Genomic DNA, 22,823 nt, shown 5'->3' with positions numbered 1-22,823 from the left:
ATTGCTGTTATCAACCTAATAAATTACTAGGTGATTTCCACAAACTGGTTATACACTCAAATTTCATGTCTGATGAAAGAATAATTGTATCAATATTCTGCAAATATGAAGAGGAAATTGGTTCATTGGTCACAAGGGAAATACATACACCTTGAGTGTAAACTCATCTATCTTGTTCTGTCTATTTTTAAGCAGGCAAATTAAGATGGGAAAGAAACAGTTTGTGTCTCACAGGAATAATGTGCAATGTGCTAATTGCTTCTCAAGAAACATATCATGGTTTGAAGAATATTCTTTTTGCTTAATGAGTATGTCATGTTCTCTTTTGAACTCTGTTTTTTTTACATGCGTCTGTTCATGATGATTTAAGTTATATAGGCTCTTTGCATAACACCGGGTAACAGCAACCTGAAAAGGGTTAACCTAACCAAGAAGATAATGGATGTCCACTGGAGCATAAGAGAGTGTTCATGAAGGCATGAAATGTATATTGTGGAGAAGATAATATGGTATATGGCAACAGTTCAGAGGCTGAAAATAAATATGGATGGATGAACTAGTCACTAAGATCAAAGCAGCTAATATATTCATTTATGCATCCATTCTATATATATTTATTTTATGTTGTGTGCTAACTGTGCAGGTGCAAGTGTGAGTGAGACCTGGTTTCTGTCCTCATAGAGTTCACATTTGGAGAGACAGAAGCTTGAAACAGAGTAATATGTTTAATATGAATATGCACAAGGAACAATGGTTGTTGGAAGAGTGGTGGTTGGAGGAATTAGGAAAGGTTTTCAAAAATAAGCTACATCTGTAAGAATGAATGTGAATTTATTAGGTGGACAAAAAGGGGTGATGTTAGACAGAAGAAATAAAAATGAGGGGCAGCAAATGAATGGAACAGCAACTGTACATCTGAAGGATGACAAATAGTTAATTATAGCAGGATCGTAGAATGAAAGGCAGGGGAAGGAGGATATGAGATGAAGAAGTAGGCAGAAGGCTACTGAAACGATCTGATGCCGTGCTAAGGACTTTAGAGCTTATCTGAAGGTGAAGACGTTTCACTGATTAAATAATAACCGATGTGCATTTTGGAAAGCTAGACTGGCAGAGATGAAGAAATTTAGGGGGAAGAAAGTGGTGAAGGGTAGGGGCAGGACAACCAGTCAGAAAGTTATCACAATGCTCCAAAGCATCAAATAAGGGCATGAGTAAACCAGTAGTCATGAAGCTGAATGGGAGGGGACCAAGCCAAGACTTGTAAAGGAAACTGAATTCGTAGGATTTCAAGATTAAGTGGATGACTCTTGAGAGAGGACAGTGGATAAGACTCCCCGTTTTAAAGACTGAATGATTACATTTTAAAAAGCAGTTCCTTCAGCTAGAAAAAGAAATACCGGAAGGCAGAAGATTAGACTTGGTGGAGAAAAAAACACTTGATTTAGTTTAAGAACCTATGAGGTCCTTAGAAGTCATCTGATGTAAGATGTCACATATACAGATAGACACAGGCATGGAGGTCAGGAGGGGGGTTGGAACTAGAGAAACTGATGTGGAAGGCATGAGCTCTCAACAAATGAGGACATTTACAAAGAATCAGGTAGGGTAAAGGGCAGACCTCTAGGGAAAATATGTATTTAGAAGGCAGGAAAGAGGAATAAACCAAGGTAATAGAGATGCTCATGAAAGTCAAGGGGAATGTGACCTCACAGGAGGAAGTGGCTTACGGAAAGACCTGCCTTAGCATGACAAGAACTAGCTGGGATGTTAAACCTACACAGCAAATGACAGCATTCTAAGTCCCATGGCTTGATAGCTTTTATTTACGTCCTTTGAAATCCAGGATACAGGACATATTCAGATTTAAACCTAAGGGGTTAGGCACATGAAGCCGTCAAATATACATTATTACTTGATTATTGTAGTTGTCAACAACTTGGCAAAATCAATACCTTCCCCCCTCCCTAAGTGTGAATACATTTTGACAGTCATCAACAAAAGAGACCAACTCTGTAACATTCCACCTCATCTGCTACCCATTCGTTCCGTCTTTCATTCAGCAAATATTTCTTGAGAGCCCACCATATGCCAGGCACAGTGTTAGGTACCGGAAGTAAAACTGTTACTCAAATAAAATTAATCTACACACAACGATATTTCTGTAATTGTAAATGCATAACCACGAATAAAGCAAAATGACTTCCAATGATGATAAATAATTAACCACAGAATTAGGATGGCTGACGGGAGCAAAATAAACAGATGGAAAACAAAAGTGCTTCTGTAAAAGAAAGTTTTTAAAAAGGACATATATCAAAAGGATATGAATTAAACCACATGAAAAACTGGAGCATCTGCTTCTTCTACTGTTCCTGAAAACCCCAGGTGGAAAGCAGTGGTTCAAGGATTGCTCGGGGGCAGGAGCAATGTTGTTACTTCTGATCAGTCTGCCATCTAAGAAAATGGAGCTTTGTTAGTGTTCTTGTCTAAATAAATACTCATGACCTAAGTTTGTAGTCCTAATTGCTAATAGGCGACTCTTAGTGCCTATTCTTTAGATTAAACAAACCTAGCTCTTTCGCTTCATCTATGTTTTGCTGTTTTTTATGCCACCGAGAATTGATGCTCTACCCTACACCCCCGAACCTTCTACCCTCTCCAACACCCCACTCAGTGTAAGAATTACGGGCTCAAAAGGTCCACCACTTATCTCCCCTCTGCCCACGTCCACCAGTGGAAGGCAGGCACTGCCTGGCAGCAGGTCTGAGCTGTGAGTTTAAACGTGTAAAAAAGTGTGTGGATTTAAGAGAGCTGCTTATCTTCAGCTCTCTGCCAATGAGAAAGTAGCCATTCCTTACTACGCTTCTCAATGTTGTGCAAGGCTTAATTAAGTAGGCCATAGACAGGAAACGTTGCTAAGGAATTACAACGGATCCTTCCACTTTTCCCTAGCTCATTCCTGCCACAGATGCTGCGTCCTTCCCCCCACCAAGCCCTAATTTCAAAATAATTCCTCTTTACATGGAAATGTAAACAGTAGTCAGTAAGAGAAGACTACTTCATAATATCTAGCAATTACTTTAAAAAAAAATTAACCTGTGTACAACAATTGCTTTTTGTGTAATTGTAAATGCATAGCCACAAATAAAAAGGGGCCTTGATGGTGCAATGATTAAGTGCTTGGCTGCTAACCAAAAGGTTGGCAGTTCAAACCCACCCAGCAGCTCTGAGGGAGGAAGACCTGGCGACATGCTTCCATAAAGATTATAGCCTAGAAAACCCTGTGGGGCAGCTCTACTCTGTTACATGGAGTTGCTATGAGTCGGAATTGATGGCACACAACCACCACGAATAAAAAGCAAAATGGACTTAAAATGACAATGAAGAACAAACTACAAAGTAGAATTGTTGACATTAGTAAAAGAAAAAGATGGAAAAATCAAAGTTACTGCCCATGCTTTCAAAGTTTTGGGCCATAGACAGTTTATGTGTTATATCCTAGCATAGATTTCACCAACAATGAACTTTTTTTTTTTTTAAAGCATTTGGCAATCTGACCGCAGTATGTTACTTATGTTTGAGTATAAAAATCTAAAATGAAGGAGTCCATTTTGAGGGGTTGGTCAACATTAACTAAGTTTAGAGTGTAAACTTTCTTAAAGTAAGAAATCTTGAGACTTAATATCCTTAACTTTTAACCAAAGTGGCACATTTAAATCTTTTTTCCAAAAAGAAATAAATCAAGGAGGAAAAAAAGCTTTTTTTTTTTTAAGTAGAAAGGGATAATAGTAGAAAATCATACATTTCTCAGCAGCACCATGGATGGCATTTATTAAGTATTCACTCTGACAAATGGATGATTTTCTATTCTGCAGCTCTCTTGCTCTCTTTCTGTCTCTTTCTTTTCACAAGGGATAAAATACATAATGCCACATCTTTAAAATGTTATGAGTTTCTGTTGTTTACACTGACCTAATGGGGAATCACTTTCCATTTTAAATAATAATATATCTCTTAAATAGAGGTTTATAAAATACCTAAGACAATATTCAATATTTTACCACGTTCCACCAGGAGCCAACTTAACTCAATTTCATGTTTTTGTGCACTACAATTGAGACTATGTGGGTATAAATTAGTTAAACTTAGGCTAAAACCAAACAAACCCATTGCTATCAAGTTGATTCTGATGCTATAGTGATTATTTAAACATTTAGTTGAAGGGGCACAAAGTTTCATTCTGGTTGCTTCAAAGGATTGACTAACGTCATTACTTGGAGAGATTTTGGTCCCCATTAAATTAATCATTTTGTGAACTAGGCAAAACTAGCAAACTTGTAGGTATGCTGGGGTCAACACTTTTATAAATCTGAAATTCCTTCTGGACAAAGAATTCTGGAGAAACACTTAGGAAATGGTTCTCTGCTGCTTGTGTGTATGTGCAAAATAAAGTTGATTTCAGTCATTAAAAAAAAATTGAGGAAATGTGTGTTTCTGTTTAAGAGAGAAAAAGAGAACATGAGTGCCAGCCCACCCCAGTGCCAAAGCAAATGGGGTAAAATATTAACAGTAGGTGAAAGTATTAGTATATATAAAATGTATAAAAATTATACATAAAATATTATCTTTAATTATTAAGATAATAACAATGAAGCACAAAAATAATAGGAAATCATTCAGATTTGTTGGGTATTTTCATTAGAAATCCGTTTCTTCATATGTAGTTAAGGCCAGGATAAGTAAGGTGCTACAATCTTCATAGGTGCTGAAATGTTTAATAAGCCTGTCTTTTCCTTGTGTCACCTTTGGTTTATTTTGCAGCTCCATATTTCAAAAGTGATCCTGGTAGGTAGGCCTGAGGGAATCTGGAAATAAAAAGAGTGTGTATCCACCAGCAAAGGGGCTACCACACTGCAGGGGTTGGTGGCAGGTCAGCTATGTGATCCCTTTCACCCGAAGAGATGTTCCTTCACTTCAGATCTCTACAAACGCCATCTCTCTTTAAACCCATGACAGGTCACTGTAAATAAAAATGTTCTGTGGAAAAACATTTTTTTTCTGATTTGTGTTGTTTCCATAATTAAGATCTGTGCCAAACACAAGTATGTGCTATGAAATGTAGAATTTAAAAATTACAGGGCCATCCATTCCAAATCAAACATTCCACGTAGTGACGTGGATCTCAAGGACGCCACGTGAGAAGGCTGAAGCGCGCACTTGTTTTCAGGTAAAGAACAATCTTAACTTCGGGACAACTCTAGTCAGATTTGCTAGGCATGGAAGGGATCTTAGGGGTCACTGCAGTCCAGACCTCCCAATCACATATTCATTTGGATCCTCAACCGTATGTATTTCCCCTGGGAGAAATAAAGCTCTAAAATGTACTTGGGAGGACAAAAGGAAAAGAAATAATAGATGGGAAGAGCTGAGCCTCTTATATTGATAGAGACAAATTACATATATATAATTTATAATCGTGAAGGATTATTTTGTAACTTTTTTAACAGATGCCAAAACTGAGAGAAAAAAAGATAAAGAAAATGGCACTAAGTTGGTCATCAGTTTTCAGAATAAGCTTAAGAAGGGTGTTCAAGGTTGTAGAAGATTACAGTAATATATTTTGAAACAGGTACACATACAATACGTTTCTGGTTGTTTCAAGGGATCTGCTAAACAGGGAACTGGGAAGCAAGCAGTATCAGCTCCAGAATTTCTTCACTACACAGGCTAAGGGAAGCAATCTGGTTGGAACAGAGGCAAGACCTGTCTTGGTTGCACTGCAGTATTTTTAAGATTTTTTAGGGAATGGAGAGAGATTATGGGAAACCCTGGTGGCCTAGTGGTTAAGAGCTACAGCTGCTAACCAAAAGGTCAGCAGTTCAAATCCACCAGGCGCTCCTTGGAAACTCTATGGGGCAGTTCTACTCTGTCCTATAGGATCACTATGAGACAGAGTCGACTCAACCGCAACTGGTGGTAGAGGTTATGAGGACACAACACCCATTAATCCTTTCTTTGGCAAGGCTGCTGAAATTGAAAGGCTTATATTCTTACCATCCCTTTGCCCAGTGGCACCACTAGGGGGGTGAGAGGAGTGTTGACCACACCAGGTGATAGAGTCAGAGGGGGTGACACCAAAATGACTGTCCATAAAATTTTTGTACAGTGCTTCAGGAGAGATTTATTCATTTTTATAAAAATATCCCTGTAGTCAGTTATAACAAAAAAACTTTTTGTAAGCCTAGCTTACAAGTATCAATATACCTACAAGGCTAAAACACTATGCAAATTTACATTTTGAACCTTCTAGTGCACTTCCAATCACGTGGTTCATCTCCATGTGCTACAAGCATGCACTGTTGTTTCATGGCTGCCACTGTGTTAATAGTGGCTGATTTTGTCAAATTCTCTGGTGTTTTAGCTATTATGTTGTGGAATTAGCACGGGGGGTGACACCATGAGTTACCGCACTGCATGACACCAACCCTAGTGATATCAGTGGCTCTGACGATAATTATTCATGTGACCTTCAGCAAAGTGTTTGATCTTTCTGGAAATCAGTTTCTGCATTTGTAAACTGTGTTACTTGGACTAATTGGCTACAAGGGTCTTTAAATATTAGCGATCACAATTCTCTGAGTCATCTGGGTGTTAGAAACTCCCTCTGACTTGTAGGCAGATGTTCTGATCTACAGAATAAGGACCCCTCCTCAATTCGGAACATAAGGAAGTCCCACACCATATGACAACTGAACATTCTAATCCTGAACCTTTTCAAGAGAATATAAGAGATGGAAAAGCCAAAAATTGATGTAATGTAGGATTTACCACTGTCATTTCACTCCATTTTCTTTTTCCTTTTCTTTTAAATAAGCGTCAAAGCTTGCTGATGAACTGTGCTGAAAAGACATCAATTGGGCAAAATGCGTTGTTGGGGAAAAAAAAGGTTATGATAACTTTCACTCTATAGGTCTACTCCTTTCTGCCAGTTGGTCCTCTTCTTTCAAGGTATAATATGAGCAATCTTCAGAGACCTTAAAACCAGAATGAGCCTGACATTTAATGCAACCTGAAGGTAGCTTTCTGGAGCAGTGGTAGTTCAGTGGTGTAATTTCCACATTCTCTGTGGGAGACTCGGCTTGGATCTGCAGCCAAAACACTTCATGCACTGCCACCACCCATCTATCAGTAGAGACTTACATGTTGCACCGATGTTGAACAGATTTGAGTGGAGCTTCCAGGCTAAGACAGAGTAGGAAAGAAAGCCTGTCAATCTGCTCTAAAAATCAGTCAGTGAAAACCCTACGGATCACAACAGTCCAATTCCCAACAGATCTTGGAGATGGTGCAGAACCAGGCAGTGTTTTGTTCCACTGTGCATAGCATTGCCATTAGTCGGAATTGGTCTTGTAACAAGAACAACAACAAACGTAGCTTTCCCCTCATCAGAGCTGGTAAAGCCATGAGAATTCCATAGTAAGTACCATGGGAAAGCTCCCATTCTTAGTGTTACCACTAAATCCTCACTTTAAGAACCATCCATGCACCAGTGGTAATTTGTCTGTGCTTGGGTTTTCCCCCATCATACAGAATTGCCCACCTCTCAAGATTGCTTTATGCTTTGATCAGACCTTCTCTGAAGTCTGTTGTGCATGTATGGTGTGGATATGGCTGTGGGGTAGCAGATGGCATTACTGCATCTATTGCTACTATCAAGCATTAACAACTTTTCAATCAGGAACTTTTCCCTAAGGCTTTTCTAGGGAATAATTCCAACACTGAAATTATAAGGAAGACACTACAGCTGACATCTCTGTTAAGAAGGCTAAGAGAAAAAGGTAACTAGCGTTTATGAGAGTCTGCCATGTTCTTAAAAGGCTCATAGATGGTACAAATGGTTTATGCTTGACCTAAGGCTTGGCAGTTCAAACTTACCCAGCAGTAGCATAGAAGATATGTCTGGTGAACTGCTTCCGTAAAGACTGCAGCTGCCCAGAAAACCCTATGGAGAAGTTCTACTCTGTAACACATGGGTCACCATGAGTCAGAATCAACTTGACAGCAACTAACAATGACAGCAAACATGTGCTATGAATAACCACCCCACAGAATTATTATCACAATTCTGAGCAGTAGGTATTATCACCCCATTTTATAGCAGAAGAAGCAGAGGTGTAGAGGGAAGAGTGACATGCTAGGATTGAAACACTAGTTTGTTCCATTTTCCACACTGTGCCATCCCATTGTCCACTGCGTGGCCCAAATGGTTAAGTGCTAGACTACTCACCAAAAGCTTGCTGGTTCAAAAACTCCCAGAGGCACCTCCGTGGACAGGCCTGGTGATCTTCTTCCAAAAGGTCACAGCCTTGATGAGCCTATGGAGCACAGCTCTACTCTGCACACATGGGGTGGCCATGAGTCAGAATCCATGGCAAATACAAACAACAATGCTGTCCTATTGTCCACTAGTATACCTAGTGTGACCAAGAAGACAATTACTGGACTCAGTTATCCACTCAGATAGCCTGGTTTCTTGCCAAGTTTGTGGCCATATTTGCATCTGTGTGCAACCATTTCCCTGTAGCTCTATTTTTCAACGAATTTATGCAATCAGAACAAAACAGCGTTTCAAAGAATATTTGAGGAACTGAGCAATGAGACTCAAGAGGTCCTAGTAAAACTTCCGGAATATGCTGCTGGAGAAGAAGTTCGGGAAGTGTATTAAGAAGTTTGACTGAAGATAAACACAAATTAGTATTTTTAGGGGGATGGGCAGGAGTTTTTCTTTGTATGTGTGTGTGTTTTCTTTACCACTAACCACCAAATCAAATTATGCCTTACAGAAGTTTCCTGAATACAACCAAACAGTTTGAGGGACAGACTAGTAGGGGCAGGGGTCTGGGGGCCACGGTTTCAGGGGACATCTAGGCCAACTGGCATAACAGAATGTATTAAGAAAACATTCAGCATCCCACATTGGTGAGTGGTGTCTGGGGTCTTAAAAGCTAGCAAGTGGCCATCTAAGACGCATTAATTGGTCTCAACCCCCCTGGAGCAAAGGACAAGGAAGAACATCAAAGACACAGGAAAATAAGAGCCCAAGAGAAAGAAAGGGCCACATAAACCAGAGACTCCATCAGCCTGAGACCAGAAGAATTAGATGGTGCCTGGCTACCACCAATGACCGCCCTGACAGGGAACACAACAGAGAATCTCTGGTGGAGCAGGAAAGCAGTGGGGTACAGACCTCAAATTCTAATAAAAAGACCAGACTTACTGGTATGACTGAGTCTGGAGAGACCCCAGAGATCATCACCCCTGGACTCTCTGTTGGCCCCAAACTAAAACCATTCCCAAAGCCAATTCTTCAAAGATTAGTCTGGACTATAAGACACAAAGTGATACTGGTGAGGAGTGTGATTCTTAGCTCAAATAGACACAAGACTATGTGGGCAGCTCCTGTATGGAGATGAGATGAGAAGGCAGAAGGGGACAGGAGCTGGTTGAACAGATATGGGAAATACAGGGTGGAGAGGAAGAGTGTACTGTCACATTGTAAGGAGAGCAACTAGGGTCATATAAGACTGTGTGTGTAAGTTTTTGTATGAGAAGCTGACTTGAATTGTAAACTTTTACTTAAAGCACAATAAAAAAAAAATATGTCTCGGAACACTTAGTACCTAGTACATCCCCAGTATTGCACCATTGGAAGCATGTAAGAAGGAGAAGCTATAATCCTAGGGGGACAACTAACATCAACTAATACAAAAAAAATCATGAAAGAAAGTAAGACTAAAGAGTTAAACGTTTTAAATAAAACACACTTTTTGCTAGTAAAATAGCTCTAAAGATAAAAGGAGTTACTTGGTTTCCAAATTTTAAAGTATGACTCATAAATAAATGATCGAAATTATACTTGCCATCACACGTTTAGACAGTTCAGAATACCATAATTGGTTACATCAGTATTCACTGTTAAATTTCATACTAACTGTTTGAAATAAAGGTGAATTCAAACCCAAAGTATCTACTAAATAGTCTCAAAAATTATTCTAATTGGAGATAGATAGATAGATAGACAGACAGACAGATGATAGATCCTCACATTTTCCTCTATTAAAGGAAATAAAACAAAATCTAAAATATAATAAGATTGATTAAACATTGATAGGCAAACAAGGATTTGAATTGCAATTTTCAAAAATAATATTTCAAAATAATATTTGCCCAATGATTTTTTTTAGCTCCATATTCAATGATTGAAATGTAGAAGAGAAAATTAGATTGTTTTGGGCTATTGCCTTGGAGCAATTATAAAATACACGCAAGAAAGTCCAATGATACATACTATCAGGAAATATTCCTGGGTTTATAACATCTTAGAAAGCTGAAACCATGTGGAAGCAAAAAAAAAAAGCTATGCGAGGTGTCAGTTATCCAGAATAAGACTTTTGGATAATAACTGATGATATTGGATACGTGAGGGTGGACAGGGATGTGTGTGGCTCAGGAAGCAGGGAAGGGTATGTTGTCCCAGGTGTTGGCTGATGTGGTCCCAGAGCTTCCCAGGAGAACACCCTCAACTCCCACCCTTCCTTGCTCTTCTTTCCTACAAACCCATCTGCATCTGCATCCATTTTTACTGCTTTCCCAGGGTTACAAACATGTCATTGTATAGCATTAGCACACAAACGGGCACCATAAGCAGCCTAAAAGCTCTCTGAAGGCAGACCACACACTGTCCGTATTTACATCTCTTGACTGTGAGCCTTTAGTACATACTTAAATTGTGCTGTATGTTTGCAGGTATAGAGGGGCTCACTGGACTGTTTTTTAATGTTCACTTTGGCCACCAGATGTCAGTGTATCATAAAGAATTCTCTAACATCATACTTTGTTTCTAGCTAGAAAGGATTAAAAAGGCTATTTGCTGTTGTTAGGTGTCCTAGAGTCATGCCCTACCACACACACACACAAAAAAAAAACCTTTGCCATGAAGTCGATTCTGACTCACAGTGACCCCATAGGACAGAGTAGAACTGCCCCATAGAGTTTTCAAGGAGCAACTGATGAATTCAAACTGCTGACCTTCTGGTTGGCAGACGTAGCTCTTAACCACTGTGCCACCAGGGTTTCCGGAGTGGCTCAGATGAGTTCAATTTGCCAGTGTGGAAAGAGCAGATAAATTCAGAGGCACTCCATGGGGGCAAGATACGGTGAATTGCTGAGAATTGCTGGGCCCAACTCACCCCCAGCTATTGATGCCCTGTCTTGTCAGTTAGGAAAATCTGTCTCCAATTTTTAAAAAGTGTATCTAAAAGGTTTATTGTTGTTGTCATTTTAAATTAAGTAAAATGAGCATGCTAAGTATACAGTATGGGCTCAATTAAGCATAAAATAAATGAGACAATTTCTGTATCTTGTAGAATTTGGTTCATGGATGTTCAAAAATACATAATATCTGCATAAATTACCAGGCATTTAATAATCGTACTGGTGGGTTTCTAGGGGAATTAAAAGCCATAAAAAACAACAATGCAAGAGGGTTACAGCAAGAAAAAAATCAGACTTCTCACAAAGAACTGAAAGTTCTCAAAATTTCATAATTGAAATTATAAAAATGTTTTGTCTCATCGACTAAAGCTAACTCTACAACGCATTACCTATTTCAATACATAACTAGAAAAAGTACAGCCCTCAAGACCTGGTGATTCTACTCCCTCGATGTGGTTCATCTGGTTCGCTTCTTCCCGTTCCTACTCCAACGACACACTTCAGACACTCATCGTTCTACCCTTATCAGTCACCCTGCCTGCCTACTTGCCTTCCCCATTCAGGCTAGTCTCCCACTCTGCAGCCAGAGGGATCTTTAGAAACACAAATCTAACCGGGCCATTCTCCTGCTCGGATCTGCCAGCAACTTCCGAAGGCCTTCAGGATGAATCCAAGGCCCTTGACAGGCCTACAAGGCTCTCCAGGATCTTCCTCTGCTCAGCCATTTAGCATCATCTCTTGTGGCATACACACACCCCTGCCTCTAGGCTCTAGAACTGAATACTGTCTCCGCTCATTACAAACCCAACCTCTGCAGGCAGTGAGGTTCTTCCTGCCTGAGAAACACTCTTTGTTTATACTTTATCAGGTTAATGATCACACTTTATCGGGTTAATTACTATATCTTTTAGACTTGGCTCAGGCATCACCCCCTCCAAGAATTCTATGATTCCTCCACAACCAACTCCCACCTCCCTGGGCCTGGGTTAAGTGCATACCACTACCCAGACTTGCAAAATTCTATCATTCTATCTCCGGCATTGTTCCTATCACCAAGGCCATCTTTTCCAACTACTGATCCTTCTTTGTTTCCAACTTTTGCATTCCATTAGCCAGTAATTATCAATGCATCTTGATTGCATGTTCGATCAATTTCAGACTATAGCAGCTGATAAAAATCTTCTATTTCTTCATCTTTGGCCCTAGTGGTTGGTGCGTAAATTTGAATAATCATCATATTAACCGGTCTTCCTTGTAGGCGTATGGGTATTTTCCTATCACTGACAGCGTTGTACTTCAGGATAGATTTTGAAATGTTCTTTTTGATGATGAATGCAACACCATTCCTCTTCAAGTTGTCATTCCCAGCATAGTATACTATATGATTGTCTGATTCAAAATGGCCAATACCAGTCCATTTCAGCTCACTAATGCCTAAGATACCGATGTTTATGTGTTCCATTTTTGACTATTTCCCATTTTCCTAGATCGAATGATAGGATTTTGCAAGACCAAGGACTTCTTCATTGCAAATACCTTCTTTCACCAACATAAACAGCGACTATACACATGGACCTGGCCAGATGGAACACACAGAAATCAAATTGACTACATCTGTGCAAAGAGACGATGGAAAAGCTCAATATCGTCAGAACAAGGCCAGGGGCTGACTGTGGAACAGACCATCAATTGCTCATATGCAAGTTCAAGCTGAAACTGAAGAAAATCAGAGCAAGTCCATGAGAGCCAAAATATGACCTTGAGTATATCCCACCAGAATTTAGAGACCATCTCAAGAATAGATTTGACACACTGAACACTGGTGACCGCAGACGAGTTGTGGAATGACATCAAGGACATCATCCGCGAAGAACACAAGAGATCACTGAAAAGACAGGAAAGAAAGAAAAGACCAACATGGATGTAAGAGGAAACTCTGAAACTTGCTCTTGAGCGTCGAGCAGCTAAAGCAAAAGGAAGAATTCATGAAGTAAAAGAACTGGACAGAAGATTTCAAAAGGCCTCTCAAGAAGACAAAGTAAAGTATTATAATGACATGTGCAAAGAGCTAGAGATAGAAAACCAAAAGGGAAGAACACGCTCGGTGTTTCTCAAGCTGAAAGAACTGAAGAAAAAATTCAAGGCTTGAGTTGCAATAGTGAAGGATTCCATGGGGAAAATATTAAATGACGCAGAAAGCATCAAAACAAGACAGAAGGAATACACAGAGTCATCATACCAAAAAGAATTAGTCGCTATTCAACCATTTCAAGAGGTGGCATATGATCAGGAACCAGTGGTACTGAAGGAAGAAGTCCAAGCTGCTCTGAAGGCATTGGCGAAAAACAAGGCTCCAGGAACTGCTGGAATATCAATTGAGATGTTTCAACAAACAGATGCAGCGCTGGAGGTGCTCACTCGTCTATGCCAAGAAATATGGAAGACAGCTTCCTGGCCAACTGACTGGAAGAGATCCATATTTATGCCTATTCCCAAGAAAGGTGATCCAACTGAATGTGGAAATTATAGAACAATATCATTAATATCATATGCAAGCAAAATTTTGCTGAAGATCATTCAAAACCGGCTGCAGCAGTACATTGACAGGGAACTGCCAGAAATTCAGGCTGGTTTCAGAAGTGGACGTGGAACCAGGGATATCATTGCTGATGTCAGATGGATACCATAAGGATGTTTACCTGTGTTTTATTGACTATGCAAAGGCATTCGACTCTGTGGATCATAACAAACTATGGATAACACTGCAAAGAATGGGAATTCCAGAACACTTAATTGTGCTCATGAGGAACCTTTACATGGATCAAGAGGCAGTTGTTCGGACAGAACAAGGGGATACTGATTGGTTTAATGTCAGGAAAGGTGTGCGTCAGGGTTGTATTCTTTCACCATACCTATTTAATCTGTATGCTGAACAAATAATCCGAGAAGCTGGACTATATGAAGAAGAACGGGGAATCAAGATTGGAGGAAGACTTATTAACAACCTCCATTATGCAGATGACACAACCTTGCTTGCTGAAAGTGAAGAGGACTTGAAGCACTTACTAATGAAGATCAAAGACCACAGCCTTCAGTATGGATTACACCTCAACATAAAGAAAACAAAAATCCTCACAACGGGACCAATGAGCAACATCATGATAAATGGAGAAAAGACTGAAGTTGTCAAGGATTTAATTTTACTTGGATCCACAATCAACACCCATAGAAGCAGCAGTCAAGCAATCAAAAGATGCATTGCTTTGGGCAAATCTGCTGCAAAGGACCTCTTCAAAGTGTTGAAGAGCAAAGATTTCACCCTGAAGACTAAGGTGCTCCTGACCCAAGCCATAGTATTTTCAATCACATCATATGCATTTGAAAGCCGGACAATGTATAAGGAAGACTTTTGAATCATGGTGTTGGCGAAGAATATTGAATATACCATGGACTGCCAAAAGAACAAACAAATCTGTCTTGGAAGAAGTCCGGCCAGAATGCTCCTTAGAGGCAAGGATGGCGAGGCTGTGTCTTACATACTTTGGACATGTTGTCAGAAGGGATGAGTCCCTGGAGAAGGACATCAAGCTTGGCAGAGTACAGGGTCAGCGGAAAAGAGGGAGACCCTCAACAAGGTGGATTGACACAGTGGTTGCAACAATGAGCTCAAGCATAACAACAGTTGTAAGGATGGCGCGGGACTGGGCAGTGTTTCGTTCTGTTGTGCATAGGGTTGCTATGAGTCAGAGCCGACTCGACCGCACCTAACAACAACAACGCTACCCAGACTCACCTCAGAAGGAAAGCTTCAATAAAATATTAAAAAAAAAAAAAAAAAGCATGGTGACCTAGTTAGGAAAGACGGGCCACCAAAAACCTTACGGAGCATAGTTCTACCCTGACACACGTGGGGTCGCCATGTGTTAGAGTTGACTCAATGGCAATTGTCTTTTTTTTTTTTTTAAAGGTATGTAGGTGTATACCAGAGAATGTATGCATTACAGTGAGTAAAGCTGTTTACCAGGTATTTCCTACATTACACATTGCACTCCTTCATTTTCATAACCTCACCTGGCACACAGTAAGTTCTCAAAGACTGATCTTAAGCTATCCTGTGGCTAAGCTTTTTTCTAAGAGATGTAAAATCCAAGGACTACTGAAGCCATCTGAAGAGCCCAGAGACACTGAGGTGCCATGGATCACTTTAGTGTGGCCTCTCTAACCATGGTCTTCTAAGTCTCACCCATGTGATTGGGCAGGACTGTGCAGATACGGTAAGAGGGGCCCAACAAGGAGACTAACTTGTTTTGTCATTCCTCTAAGTTTTAAATGAGCCACTCCAGAGGCAGAAAGGAAGAAAGAATCCCACCACCAACAAGGAAGAACAGCCAAGAGCCAGCGTGTCCTTTGGACCTAGGATCCCAACACTGAGAAGCTCCTGGAACCCGGAGACTGAGAACGACTGAGCTATAACCCTAAACACGGTGATAAGCAGTGACCCAGCAGCAAGAGATGGCGCATTGGGCTTCATGGCCCATGGAGAGAGAAAGCTGAGTGCCTTTGAGCAGAGGCTTAGGGCCAGGGAGAGGTGTACCTGTGAGCACCACTGGGAGGAGGCTGTCCTGATGGAAGAAGTATATCCTGAGTGTTCCTGAGCCTGAATTGTAACCTGTTACTTCCCTAATAAACCCCATAATCATGACTATGGTCTGTGAGTTGTGTGGTCATTGCAATAAATGATCAAACCAAAAAGAGAAGTTGAGAGTGTGTGGGAGGGACAGTTGGTAGCAGAATTGGTAAAGATGGCGGAGAAGGAGGCAAGTCTGGCCCCCACCCCTTGTAGGAATTAGCCTCGGTTTTTTTTTGTTGATCTTGATTCTCCTTCCCCCTTGTGAAGTTAAAGGAGGTCAGATACCACCCCCACACTGTTTTTACAGTCACACATACTTAGTTATCTGCAGAGCTTAGAGCTTGGAGTAGTAGCCAGACACCTAAATCTAAGTCCTGGACTTTTTCCAATATTCCAAACTGCTTCCAACTCACAATTAAGTGGGAACAATTTCATAAATACATAAAACCCAAAACCAAACCTGCTGCCACCATGCATATTCTGACTCATAGCGACCCTACAGAACTGCCCCATTGGGTTTCCAAGGCTGTAATCTTTACAGAAGCAGATTGCCACATCTTTCTCCTTCAGAGTAGCTGGTGGGTTTGAACCACTGACCTTTCGGTTAGCAGCTGAGTACTTAACCACTGTACCACCAGGGCTCCTTTCATAAACATACAGCAGATATAATTATTAAAAAGTATTAATAAAAGCACTGAAGAAAAACAGAAAGATAAAGTTAACTGTGCCCATGCAAACCATTAAAAAAAAAAAAATTGGCATGAACTTAGGCAGAAATTTCCTGAGTTTGCCTGTTCCATCTTTTTAGTAGCTGAACTGGGAATCTGCTATTGCTTTCCAAAAGTCAAATGGTTCTGGATTTGCTTACTGGCTTTCTTTTATATGACTTTGGTATCCATCTTGCTAATTGCTTTAGAACACTTCTGCTACATCTTGCATTTTCCTCTTCTTTATGTTCACAGCATTTTTACGAGGCCCTCCCCTCAGTTCTCTCCAACTCCATTTTAATGCAATCTAAGATACAGGAAACTTACAGTCTTCTTAACCAAATATGGTGGTGCCCTGGTGTCCGTAGTCAGAATGACTCTATGGAATGCCAAGGAAATGAGGTTGGATATGGGCCTGCTTGATAAATCACTATGTCAATGGCCACAGCAAGAGGAAAGATTAGAACAGGGAAGATTCAATGTGAAAATCTACTTCTGCAAGAAGGCATTCCTCCTTCCCAGACGTTGCAGAGACCATGCGTCAATAAACCCTTCAAGAGTCCCTGCACCAGCCAAACATCCCTTAATGGACCAGAGCTTCTCTAGGAGCATCAGTCTGGTCTGAGAAAAGCTCACAGTTGGGATAAGCTTTGGAGAGTGACCACTGGAGCACGGAGCTTCTCACCGGGAGACGATCCACTCTTCACTGCAGTTAGCCCAGATCCCTCCATCTTGCGAGTCCTAAATTCTTTCTGTTCTTGCTGGTCTGTGTTGCAGAGGTCTCATCAAGCCTTATGCTCACATTCTGACATCTCCATCCACTGAATACCAGATCAACAAGCGGCCTACAGGAGTCCCTGGGTGATGCAAATGGTCTACGCACTCAGCTCCTAAACGAACGGTTGGACAGCAACTGGTTTTGCTGGTTTAAGAGGCTTAACAATCAGATCAGAAATAGGAAAAAAAAAAAGAACAAAATAAAAACATATTTAGGAAGAAAAAAGGAGAAAACCTAAAAGAAGGGGAGGTACGAAAAATTAGGAAAGTATGAAAAACAGGAAGGGTAGCTTACGTAGAGTTAGTATCTCACGGTAACATTTCAGTTCAACGTGGCTGAGACCAGACTGTCTTATTTTTCAAATGTAGATATTTACATCTTCCAAATGATGTCAGAAGTAGTACAAAGAGGAGGGATAGTAAATACTATTAAATGCCTGTCCCTGTCCAGCTGAGAACCAGAAAGTAAAAGCACATGGATTTCATGAGCAAGAGGTCCCCGGAGACCTCAGGCACAGGGTCACAGGGGAGGAACAGGAGCAGAAATTAGATGACAAAGCTGAGAGAGGAAAGAGCAGAGCCAAGAAACAGAAGTGAAGACTAGAATCTACTTCTTTAAAAAACTCTGTTACAAAAAGAAAAGAGAGTGAAAGTGTGAGAATATGGTAAACACTGCAGCCTGACATTATTTACGGCAGCCTAACATTATTATCATTATTATTAGGTTGTAGAATGTTGTTGTTGTGTGCTGTTGAGTCCATTCCAACTCATAGCAACCCTACAGAGCACAGTAGAACTGTCCCATAGGGTTTCCAAGGGGTGGTTGGTGGATTTGAACTGCCAACCTTTTGGTTTGCAGCTGTAGCACTTAATCACTGTGCCACCAGGTTGTTACAGTAGGAATACACTTTCTGTAGACGGAGGGAATGGAACAAGTGGAGGATAAACTGAATGTGCAAGAAAAAGGGAAATACTAATAAAGCAAATTTCTAAGGCGAGTAAGAAAAGAAGAAAGCAAAGGTACACGAAAACTTGAAGTTAGAGGAATGTAAGATAACTTATTGTTTGATTTTAAAGATAGGATCATGACTGGTGACAATTTTAATTTTTTCAAAGTATCTTAATCTACAAAAGAAGTTTCCAAAATAAAAAGATTTCAAAACGAGACACTTTTTAATGCAATTAAAAACTAAAAAAATCTGTAGGGGCAGCTTTTAATTCTCCTCTGTCCTCCCACTCTTGAAAGTTTTTGGCAGTTAAAACTGACTTTATAATATGACTTACTTCTGAGAAGTCATTACCTATTTTTTCTTCGTCTTTTCAGTATTCCTTAGGAAACAGTTTCACTACATATAATTACCACCTCAAGCTCTCACATTTTAAACAGAAGCTGATTTTTCCATTGATTAGCAATCATGTCCCTTTTTGCAATTGTATCATTAGAGACACTCTTGACAGTTTCAGGTTTTTAAAATACTTTTTTTTTACCCACCATTCTTTTGCTTCATAAATCACTACATCATGTTGCCATTGTTAAGTGTCATCAAGTCGGTTCCAACCCATAGCGACCCTATGAACCACAGAAGGAAACACTGCCCTGTCCCGCGCTGGGCTCACAATCATTGTTATGCTTGAGCCCAGTGTTGCAGCCACTGTGTCAGTCCATCTCGTTGAGGGTCCTCCTCTTTTCTGCTGACCCTGTACTTTACCACGCATGATGACCTTCTCCAGGTACATCATGTAGGGAAGACAATTGTGCCAGAAAAAGTCACCAAGCACTGCGTCACAATTATAATTACCCCTATAAAAATCAACCCTATAATTTAGACAAATGAAGATAAAAATACTAACCTTTTACCTAGGCACCCTGGTGGTACAGTGGTTAAGCACTAGGCTGCTAACCGAGAGATTGGTGGTTGGAACCCACCAGCCACTCCTTGGGAGAAAGATGTGGCAGTCTGCTTCCAGAAGGATTTACAGTTTTAGAAAACCTACGAGGCAGTTCTACTCTGTCCTATAGGGTTGCTATGAGTCGGAACCGACTTGAAGGTAGTGGGCTTGGTTTTGGGAATCTTTATCTTATCCTTAATCAACTATTAAACTCTAAGCCATTTCTATACCTTATCCCCCATAAAACTGGCTTTGACACACTCATGACTATTAATATAAAGTAAGTTTAAAACTCAAATTTAGGCATACTAGCTATGCTGACTATAAAAATATATTTTGTATGTCTATGGCTCCTTCACTTCAGAATCTCAGAGCATTTTGCTTATTTAAGTATTAATTATGCTGGTAAGCCACTAAAGCAAGCAACAGGAAGGGCTTTTGCCAGAAACGTAAATCACGGGAAGTCTGAGTGAGTTTTTCATCCAATGTACCATTAATTCATTTAATATCTGAGAAGAGCATTTGTTACTCAAGACATATGCCTATGAATTCTAAATCATTTTAATTCAATATGCCTGGAAAATAAAAAATACCAAATTATTCATCATGTAACCGTGGGATAGGAGTTTATAGTTCTGTTAGAAAGTAAAAAAAAAAAGATATATTATTCTTTAACGAAAGAATTTTAACTATTATTAAGGACTGTGTAGAAATGCTGATGTCAGAAATGATGGAAAGCCTATAACTGGTTAATTACCATATATGTTGTAATATTCAATAATATTCTACTAATATTACTATTTTTGAGAAAATACTTAAGTTAAATTGTATTTACTAAATAACAGTTCTTAGAGAATGACATCAAATGGGACTACTGCATCTCTGAATTTCTGCTTCATACAGCTTCACATATTGATTATTTCAACTTCTGAAAAATAAAATTTTAAACATTAGATAATATTTCATTGAATTTCTAAAGTTTGGGAATGGTTATATATGTATATGCATATATATACATATGTATGTTGTTGTTGTCATTAGGTGCCGTCGAGCCTGTTCGGACTCATAGCGACTCTATGCACAACAGAACGAAACACTGCCCGGTCCTGCGCCATCCTTAAAATCGTTGTTATGCTTGAGCTCATTGTTGCAACCACTGTGTCAATCCACCTCGTTGAGGATCTTCCTCTTTTCCGCTGACCCTGTACTCTGCCAAGCGTGATGTCCTTACATATGTATATGTATAAATATGTATATATGTATTTATATTATGGAAACTCTGGTGGCATAGTGGTTAAGTGCTACAGCTGCAAACCAAAAGGTTAGCAGTTTGAATCCACCAGGCCCTCCTTGGAAACTCTATGGGCCAGTTCCACTCTGACCTATAGGGTCGCTATGAGTCGGAATCAACTCGATGGCAATGGGTTTGGTTTTTGGGTTTTATTCATACAATGAAATATTACTTCATTTACATATTGGGCTTTGTTAAAAAGATTATATCTTATCAACATACTTTTGACAGTTATACTCATGTGTTCATCTCCCAAAGCCTTATTTGTCCAGCATGAGAAGATAACCATGTTAGCAGAAAAAAACCTGAAAGCTGAACATGTTGCCATACTTCGTTAACAGGTTTTCCTTACATGACCTTAAGTTTGATTTTATGAATCCAAAGACTTTTCTAACACTACAGTGACGCCTCAGCTGTTAAATTCACAAGGACAAAAGCTCCTTTAGATGAAAATGGCCTGTAAGCAGACTGGCAGGCTGGAGTCATCATACTCTTGGCCAGAAGGTGGCAGCAGTGGAAGGCTATGGACTGTCATCAGCAGAGTTACCTATATGCTATGTATATATATCTGCTCCATTATTATTTCTTCAGTTACATTTTACTTGTTAGTATTCTGATTATAAAATAAATTATAATTATTATAATGCAAGTGTCTCAAAATCTGACTAAATGATATATCCTTTTATAACTAATTTTAAAAAGCACTCTTTTCATATAAACTTTTGCATTTGAGATTGTTTCTAATTTTCTATTCTGTTTAATTGATGAGTCATGTTCTGTTCTAATGCACCCTTTTAAAATTAATGTGGCATTATACTGTGTTAGTCTCCGAGTGTATAACATGGTCTTTTTCTTTTCTTTAAAACATGGCCTGATGCATTCTGTTTTCCAGAAAAATCTTTATCATCACTCTGTCAAGATCCAAAATAAACCTCTCAAAATAATTGTCTGAATATAATAAAAACTGACAGAGTTAATACTAACAGTTTCCCTATCCAGGATCATAATAGCATTTATCAAAGAGTAAAACTTGTCCCTCTGTCCCTCTATAAAAAAAAGAGTTACATAATTTCTTTTTTTAGGTCTTCTACATTTATGTTAGATTTATTTCTAGCAAATACAAAGAAATAATGTTAAGTAATGAAATAAAGCTAACAAATCATTTTTCTTTTCTTTTGTGAATAGGATCTCTTTTCCTATTATTCTAAATTTTTTTTACCATATAGAAATCTAGTGATTTTTGTATGTTTATTTTATAATTAATAACCTTAGTGATTCTTTTATCAGTTTGAAAAGATTTCTATTGTCTCCTGAAATTTTGTGAATATAATTATGCATTAGTGAGTCCTAAGTGAGTCCTAATTTCTGTGGTAAGTGCTTTAAGTTTATCAACACATTTAATCTTTATTTAAAAAAAAAAAAACAGGAAATAATACATGGTCTGAGTTCAATATATATATATTTCAACTAAAAATATAATAAGGATGTGAAAGCCCTATGAAAACTGTGAAGAACTATCTGAATATAGTGTTATAATTATTCCTCAATTACATAATGCGCATTCATGTCTTTAACATCAATGCTTTGCTCCTGATACTCTTTTTCTAGCCTCCAGACAGTCACCTCCTGCCAACAATGCAGTCAAAATATCTGAAAGCAACCTCGTCATCTTTCTCCATGGCCATTAAGTAGCCTATTTTTCTTCTATGAATTTCTGTAGCATTGTGTTTTATAACTTAAATAGTCTTTAGTACATTGCAGGTGCCTCCCCTCCCCTCAGGAAAATATAACCCTTGAAAGGAGACCCAGATTATCAATCTTTGCAGCTCTCACAGTAAATAACCAACACAAGTAAGCTCTCAGTGAACAAAAGATGGACTCACCTGAAGTCAGACGTCTCACAGGAGGGCCCATATCCTGTCATAAGTGAGGTGAGGGCTGTCATCCTGGGGTGCTGATGGCATCCTTCTCACTGACTTTGATGCCCAGACTATAATCTAGGCCCATTAAGCTATCCTCCTACTCCTTGACTCAACCTTTTGCTTAGCAGCCAAGCACTTCAACCACTGTGCCACCAGGGCTCCTACGGGGATAAAACCCCAGAAACAGCAGGTGCAGAATCCAGGTCATTCATTCATCATCCCTGAAATGAGCAGAGGTGCTACCTACTGAGGCCTCTGCCCTATAATAACCAGGGAAGCCTCTCCAAGACAGGAAGATGTGATCCTATGTGGTATCAAAGGGCAAGGAG

General features: G+C 39.5%; 1 protein-coding gene across 6 annotated transcripts in view; it reads right to left on the bottom strand.

Annotated features, from left to right (window-relative positions):
* Positions 1-22,823, bottom strand: part of CTNNA2 (catenin alpha 2) — a 1,142,650-nt gene that overhangs the window by 872,596 nt on the left and 247,231 nt on the right. The window lies entirely within an intron of this gene.

Source organism: Loxodonta africana, chromosome 15, assembly GCF_030014295.1.
Source record: "Loxodonta africana isolate mLoxAfr1 chromosome 15, mLoxAfr1.hap2, whole genome shotgun sequence".
NCBI classification, from domain to species: Eukaryota; Metazoa; Chordata; class Mammalia; order Proboscidea; family Elephantidae; genus Loxodonta; species Loxodonta africana.
This window is presented reverse-complemented; position numbering and strand designations above follow the sequence as displayed.